Below are 8,614 nucleotides of genomic sequence, written 5' to 3'. Positions count from 1 at the left end.
CTACCTTGTAACGATCCATGGAACCGAAAAGAAGAGTGGAAGGTGCAGCAGCATCCTGCCAATCCCCTAAAACTACACTTAAGCTGAAGATGAAAGAGATCCTGCTAATAAGCTCCTTAGTATGAATCTTCACGGAGCCACATCTGTGGGGATCAGAGGCACCAACCCCCATCAACCAAGGAACCTGACCTAGATGCTGATTGATAGCGATAATAGGGAAGTCATCAACTCCACACAACACAGTGCGCCAATCAGAACCTGGTGGCCTGACCTGTATTTCAGCTTTTGGCAGATCAACCCCGTTTACCGATCCATCCCTCCAAATTTGGCTCGTTCCCATGGGTTTTATGCTTGCCCAGGAACAGGTAAAGGAAGGCACTGTGGGGGGGGGGGCATGACTTCTTTTGTGCCAGCTGGGACTGTGTAACCTCAAACGATGGGGATTGGAGATGGACAGTTACAAAAATCGATTCTGTCAAATTTACTTATGTCAACAAATGCATCTCTCGTCACCAGCCTATGACCCTTTACAAAACCAAGGCTTGTGACAAAACGGACCAGGATTGGGTAAGAGTTCAGTTCACCGAGATGGGCAAAAACACTGAGGTATCGCGCTGGATAAATGGACTAGCATGGGGAATGGTGTATTAAAAATATGGGGGGCATGCCGGCTCGACCCTCATCATTAAATTAACCGTGTCAACTCCCACCGCCACCATAGGTCCCAACCCGGTTATAAATCCCCAGAAACCTTCAATCCAGGACAAGGGCCTGAGCAAAAAGGATGAGAAAATGCCAACCAGAACGCTTGCTCCAGAGCCCATGAGAGGACCGATCCATCGACCTCTGGGTTATGGGCCCAGCACACTCCCTCCGGGTTAGATAATCCCATGTGGGAAATGGTGCAGGCAGTAGTAGAGACTCCTAACCACACCACTTCCTCCCTCACCGATCCCTGTTGGCTATGCTACCCAGGTTCACCCCCCTTCTATGAGGCAATCGGGATAAATGGCTCCTACACTATCAACAACTCCCATCCCACTTACTGGGATGGGAGACTGTGGGGACTTAAAATCGCTCAAGTCTCAGTCGTTGGTACGTGTGTAGGCATAGTCCTGATGACCCAGAGCCAGTTATGCTCCTCCTATAATAACACTACGTGGTAGCAGGGAAAGTTCATTATATCCTCCCCAGGCTGGTGGCTCTGCTCAAAGGCAGGCCTCACTCCAGCCCTATCCACCTCTGTGTTCAATGCTAATAGTGAGTTTTGTGTGCTGGTGGCCATTCTACCTCGCCTAGTGTATCATTCTCATGAATCTCTTCTTTCTTATTGGGAAGAAAGGCTGAGCCCCCACCAGAGCAAGAGGGAGGTTGTTACCGCCCTGACCATTGGGACCCTCTTCTCCCTAGGGATAGCAGGGGCAGGCACTGGGGTTGCAGCCCTTGTGACATGGGAAAAAGGGCTCACAGCCCTGAGGCTGGCAGTGGACAGGGACCTAGAACAGCTCCGACAGTCAACATCAGAGCTGGAGCAATCCCTCACCTCCTTGTCAGAGGTGGTCCTACAGAACCGAAGAGGCCTGGACCTCTTGTTCTTAAAAGAAGGTGGGCTATGTGTAGCCCTAAAAGAAGAATGCTGTTTCTATGTAGATAAGACAGGTGCAGTCAGAGATTCCTTAGCCAAACTAAAAAAAGATCTTGACAGGTGGCATAAAGAACATGAAAGAAAGCAGCAGCAGCGAAGGCTGGTTTGGGTCTTGGTTCAAGCACAAGCCATGGTTTGCTACCTTCCTCTCGGCCGTTGCAGGACCACTGGTCATCCTGCTGTTTTTGCTTACCATCGGCCCGTGTATAATAAACAGGCTGCTTAAGTTTGTGCAGGAGAGGTTTGATACTGTCCAACTCCTGGTCCTTCACCAAAAATATCAGGCCCTAGACATGGCTGTGGAAGATTCCTTAGTCTGATCAAGAAAAGGGGGGAAATGTAACGGAGTGCAGAGAGCATCAAGTCAGGAAAAAGAACTAATGACACTTAACCTGACTGCCTAGAGCGAGAGCCACCCAGTCTTTTCTTGTGTAAATTACCTGAGGCTTCTGAGAAATGCGCCTACCCTAAGTTAGATAACTAGAAATGGGCAACAGCCTGGGAATGCCTGGGGATGTAACCCATGATAAGTCACATAGACATGCTTGGGTAAGCAAGAGATAACAATTGAAGCGGGCAGGCAACTGGCGCGTTCCCTAAAAAGGTTACAATGTTTCCCATTGGTTACAATATAGAGTGTGTTTTAAACCTATTAGTTGTAGAACTGTGCGGGCTTTGATGTAACTGCTGTGAAGATCCTATATAATCAATACCCAAAGTTGCTTCGGGGTCGGCAGCTCGGACTTGGCCTGCGTGTCAGGGGAGGTGCTGTCGACCCCAGCTTGCTGGCTGAATAAAGACTTTGCTTGGATTTTCATCTCTGTGTCCATGTGTCTTGTTCTCTGGGAAACCCTGGAGTCCTAGACCCTAACAGTAGTACATGTGTTGTGCCCGAAGTCGCGAATTCCAAGGAGACCACCAAGGAGCCAACATGGATGCAAAAGCAAAGAGCCTTTATTCGAGCTAGCCTGAGCTCAATCTCACACCCATGCCAACACAGTGGCCAGGTGCCAGAGAGAGCGCGTTTTCCCCAGAACAAAGGTTTTGTGGGTTTCCAGGGCTGTTTGGCGAGGTCGGGGGGGGTGATGGTCGTGGCCCTGACTGATTGGTTGGGCCTGGGGTTAGTTGGGGGGTGATGAGTCATGGCTTTGGTCAAGTGGCAGGGTCCAGGGGTGGCGGGGCTGCTTCGTGCTGAGAAGGGGGTGCAGTAAAGGGTGCAGCTAGGTCTCTATCACTGGTCAGTTGAGAGGGCCTCAGAAGGTTGGTGTTTCTATTCTGGGTTTCATTTCTATTACTATTTGCAGTTTTGTGGCTTCTAGGCAAGATAAAACAAATTGTGTTATTAGGTTATATAGCAACATCTGGAGTTGGATTCCATTCTGGAAGGACAAACGATGCGATTAAGAATGCATGGCTGAATATGAGAACTAGAAACTGAAAGGAAAGGAGCAACACATAGGAGCAATTCACCGGAGAGTTCCGCTTTATTAGGGAAAGGTGCTGGGTTATATAGGATGGGGCATAGGGTGATTGTGGTGTTACTTCTACAGGGCTGGTGGCTGTTGGCTAGGTGCTGGGATTGGGAGGGGGGCGAGAGGTGATTGGGCTTCAGGTGGCGCCAGCGGGAACTGAGGACCCCGAAGAGAAGCCGGAAGTTTGCCATCTTACTGGTGGGGACCCTTCATTCCCCCCTTTCTCCTCTATGGGTTTGTGGACGTTGCTTTCTCTCTGGCTGCTTCCTGCTGAACAGGGGCGGAGAAGGGAGTGAGGGCTTGAGGATTGGGAGCAAAGGGTTGATAGGACTCCCCGCAGTAAGGAGGAGTAGATGTGGACATCTTCAGGTTTGGAAATCAATGAAGGTTCCCTGTAACCATAGGTTGGCCAAGAGGATATGGGTGTCAGGAGCCAGGCGTCTGTGGCTATTGTTTCCAGGAACAGTTTCCAGTGGAGAGAGGGGTCCATCTCAGCGTGTGGTGAGGAGGTCACGTGAGGGTGAGGAATCTTCTGTGGCCAGAAGCTGGTAGTTCCTGAGTAAAAGCTGGTTGAAAGCTTGATTAGAGATTTTTCCGACTTGGGATTTGATGAACTTTATTATACAGGGTAAGAAGAGACAGGCAAGAAGAATGATTATTATGGGGCCTGCAATGGGCCAGAGCCAGGTGAGGAGGGGGTTTGTTAGTATTGACGAGAATGGGTTGGAATTGGAAGCAGAGTGGAGACTGGAGGCAAGGTCGGTGAGTTTGGTAATGTCAGTTTCTACAATGCCAGATTCGTTGATGTAATAGCAGCACTCTTCCCAGAGGAAGACGCAGGTGCCGCCCTTCTTGACTGTAAGCAGATCTAGGGCCCGCCGGTTTTGAAGGGTGACTTTAGCAAGCGAAATGACCTGTCCTTGGAGAGAGGCTAGAGAATCGGCAGTGGATATCAGGGCTCCCTCAAGTTTGGCGTTGAGATCTCTAACTGCCTATAGAGAGGGACCCAAGGCTTCTCCCGAAAACCCTGCCCCAATGGCTGAGGTTGTCCAAGAGATACTGACCATGATGGGAAGGAAAGCAGCTCTTTTTGTGCGTGAGGGCACGGGAGGTTGGAGCTCAAGGAATTCTGCCATGCTGTAAAGTGTTAACTGTGGGATTAGGGTGACGAGAATGCAGGGTGTATCGGAGTTGAGAGGCAGTAAGTTGAAAAGACTGCTATTACACTAAAAGAAGTGTCCTGGTTGCGTAAAAGTCTTAGAGCCGGAGGTAGGGGTGTAGATAGAGAGGCAGTGAAGTGCGCTGGAGGGGGGTGGAGTTGGGCCTACACAGTGGTGGATGGTGAGTTTATCTGAGTATTCTGGTTCCCATAGGGGTATGTCTGCCAGGGGGCAGAGGGGTTGTCTTTCTGCATGGAAGGAGTAGTTGGAAATATTAAGGGGCATGGCGGCCAGCAGTGGGCGCTGTAGTGATGCGCACAAGAAACAATTGGCGGTGTTAAGGGTGTGGTTGAGAAAGATGGTGGTGTCCTGAATGAGCTGTAATGAAGAGTAGGAGAAATGGGAAGAGGGGTGGGGATAAGAAGATGAAGAGGCACTATCAAGAGTTTGGATAATGACTTTTTCGGAATGTCTGCTATCTGATGCAACTTGAAAGATCTGGGAATGAGAGGGAACATACTTTCGAGAGATATGAACGGTACTGCGGGGGGTCGAGGACCCCCCGTAGTAAACTGAGGCTGTGACTCTGGCAGCCCATCGAGAGTCCTAGGCATCTGGGATTGATAAGGAGAATGAGCCATTGGGATATTTCATGAAACGGTTGGAGGAGTAATACTGTGGGTACTGGAAGTTACCTATGTAGTGAATGATGCAAGACTAGTAGGGACATCTCCCGTAGGTATCTGGCTATCGCCTGCAATAGGCTTGTTTTGGTCATAGAGGAAGCAGAGGTAGGGAGAACAAGGGTAGCTGCTAGCGAACACTTCAGTGGAGGGAGGAAAGTGGAGGTATAAAGGCTCAGAGCAGCTTTTCAGAGGGCAGTCTGGTGTGGCAATGAGGGCAGTAACTTTTGTTTGATGCTGTGTGTAAGTCTGTCTGACTTTGAATCGCCATACTAAGGAGGCTGGGGTGGTGGGGAAGACAATAGGAATGAGGAAAAAAAGCGAGAGAGCAGTAAAGGAGGAAAAAGTCATGATTTGGGTATGGATGGCAAAGGGGGTGAATGGGATTTTGGAGGAAAGAGGACAATAAGGTCAGGAGTCTGGAGGGAGGGAGAGTTTATAAACTTCTGTAGGTTAATAGATCTTTTAGGTGATGTGGGGACAGAATGGTAAGGGGCGCCCTGAATGTCAGTTTATGAGCTGCCTTCTGCAAGAGCTGCCCAGCGGCTAATGCCCGTAGGCAGGGGGCCCATCCCCGAACTGTGGGGTCTAATTGCTTGGAGAGATAAGCTACTGGGGCAAAGGATGGGCCATAATATAGGCCTAGGACTCCTAGAGCTTGACTGGACCTCTCATGAATGTATAATGAGAAGGGCTTCGACAAATCAGGAAGCTGGAGAGCTGGGGCTTCCACAAGGGCTTGACAGAGCTTAATGAAGGAGTGTTGGGGTGAGGAGGATAATGGTTTTTTAGGGGGGGCTCTTGCTGAGGTCGTATAGGGGTTTTGCCAACAGGGAGCAGGGAGAAGTTAGGGATTTGCAGTCTAAAATATCTAGCCAGGCTTAGAAAGGAAAGGATTTCTGTCTTGGTTTTGGCAATGGGCAGGTCAGAGAGAAGCCATTTTCTGTCTAAGGTAATGGACTTTCTTTGTTGAGATAGAGGGAATCTGAGGTAATTGACAGGAGGGGAAGAGATTTGAGCTTTGACGGGGGATACTCGGTAACTTCTGGACGTTAGAAGGTTAAGTAGGGAGGCAGTGTCAAGTTGAGACTGTTCTCACGAGAGACTGCAGAGTAGAAGATTGTCCATGTATTATAATACGGTGGACTTGGAGTGATCATGATGAAACTGTTTGAGGTCCTGAGCTAGGACCTGTCTAAAAATATGGGGACTATCTCGGAAGCTTTGTGGCAAAACTGTCCAGGTGAGTTATTCAGAATGTCTTGTGTATGGGTCAGTCCAGGTGAAGATGAAAAAATCTTGGGAGCAGGGGTCTAGAGGGATAGAAAAATGGGTCCTTGAGATCTAGGACTGAGAATTGGGATGCTGAGGCTGTATGGATTTGGAACTAAGGGATGGATAGGGAAAATGGCTATGTTGATGAGGCGAAGGTCTTGGACAAGGTGGCAAGATCCGTAAGTTTTTTTTAACAGCTAATATGGGGGTATTAAATGGGGAGTGAGTGGGTCTGCTTGAATGATGGGTTGGAGGCCTATAAGGGCCGAAGTGGTTAGGGGGTATTGGGCCTGACAGATATACTGAGAGGGGTCACATAATTTGATAGAAGCAGGGGGACATAGGGCCACGGAGGGGCTTGTAATGTCCAAAACTTTGGGATATACAGAATGTATGAGGGCAGAACCGGAGCTTTCATTGGGTAGAGGGGGGTCGTTGGCTATGAGGGCCATCAGAAAGGGAGTACTGGGGGCTGTGGGAGTGGATATAGTTATGGAAACGTGGAGGAGGGAAAGGATGTCTCATCCTAGTAAAGGGATGGGACACTGGGGCATAACCAGGAAGGAGTGGGAGAAAGGTATGGGATTGTCTTGGATTGTGCATAAAAGGGTGGGTGGGGGGTTTAATGGGAAAATCTGTTTACCTCCTACTCTGACTATAGGAGTAATGGCTGGGGTGGTAGGGCCCCGGTATTCTCGCAAGACTGAGAAGGTGGCTCCTGTATCTAGGAGGAAGGAGATGGGGTGACCGTCTACTGTTAAAGTAACCCTGGGCTCCTGTTTGGTGATGGAAATGGTCGGGCAAGGAGCCCCCGGGCCCCATCAATCTTCTTCTGCCAGCCCCACTACGGCGGGCTTAGGATGGGGGTTGTTCGTCCAGCCTCCCGTTCGGGTGGTTGGGCAATCAGACCCCCAGTGGCCCTTTTTGTGGCATCTGGGGCATGGGGTGGTAGGAGATCTGGGGGAGGGGCACGCCCTTGACCAATGTCCCTCTTTTCTGCACTTGAAACAAGCTCTTGGGGGGGCTTGTTTGTAGAGGGGCGCCCAGGTTGTGGTTTTATCAGCTGGGCCAACATCTGGAAATTGGTCTGATCAGCCTTTTGTTTACCACATTCTTTCTCCTCCTCCCGCTTATGGAAGACTTTAAAGGCCACTGTTAGGATCTCAGTCTGTGGGGTAGCAGGGCCCTGTTCTAACTTTTTGAGTTTAGATTTAATGTCGGGGTAGCCTTGAGCTAGGAAGTATGTCATAAGGACATGTCTTCCTTCAGGTGTTTCTGGGTCCAGGCTGGTATACTGTAGTAGGTCTTGAGTGAGATTGTCTAAGAACTCGGAGGGGATTTCATCTCTCTTTTGAATTATGTCTTGGAGCTTTTGAAAATTGACTACTTTACAAGCTGCCCTTTTTCAGACCTGCTATTAAGCAGAAGGCAAAAATATCTCGAGAGCAGAGACTCATGGCGGTGTTATAATTTCAGTGTGGGTCTTGTTCGGGTACAGCAGTGGGGCCAGGGGGATAGGTGGGGTCAGTCCTGTGGGTTTCAGTAGCCTGCATTTGGGCGAAGTCTTAAACTCGTCTACGCTCTTCAGGGAGGAGAGTATTGGCCAAGAGCATGAAAATGTCATGATGTGTGAGGCTGTAAGACTGGAGGGTCTATTGAAACTCCCTGATGTATGTCATGGGATCAGTGGAAAAGGAACTTAGGCATTTCTCTAGTTAGGCTAAATCTCTTAAGGAGAAAGGGACGTGAACGTGCACGATGCCTTCGGATCTTGCTACCTCCCGGAGGGGGGCTATAATTTTGGGAGGCTCTCGGGACTGAGTCTGAGGGGGACTGAAGGGTTCTGGCTCAGTCTGTGGGGGAGTGACGCGGTCTAGCCGTGCCTAGTCGAGCAGGTCCTGAATTGCAGAAGGGGGGCAAAGAAAATAAAGAAAGATAGAATCGGACCCACATGTTGCCAGCTAGCAGCCCAGCTGCTTGCCTCTGCTGCTTTAGTTGGGCTTGAACTCATGACTCTGAGGTTAAGAGTCCCATGCTCTACTGAGCTACAGCAGGGCACCAGTTAATTGCTTATAGAATGCGTTGTTTTCTATTCCTGCCACATCGGCAAGTGGGGGAAGGGCATAGCTAGAAGCAGTGCGGTGTTTCTACACATCTTCAAGGTCTCCCTATTTTCAGAGTGAGGAGTCTTAGCAAGATATGTTTTTGTGGACAGATAACTTCTAAGGACTTCACCGGTTGTTCTCTAGCTTGTGCTTTCCCATGCTGCATTCAGACATGGGGGGAGGTGCTTTCCCATTCTCTCTACAAACATGTGAGAAGACAAAGGCGGTCCCTAACAGGGGAGAAATAGGTGATGAGGGCAAAGATGGAGAGGCC

The sequence above is a fragment of the Manis javanica genome, chromosome 9, assembly GCF_040802235.1.
Source record: "Manis javanica isolate MJ-LG chromosome 9, MJ_LKY, whole genome shotgun sequence".
Taxonomy (NCBI): domain Eukaryota; kingdom Metazoa; phylum Chordata; class Mammalia; order Pholidota; family Manidae; genus Manis; species Manis javanica.
Note: the sequence above shows the minus strand (reverse complement) of the source record.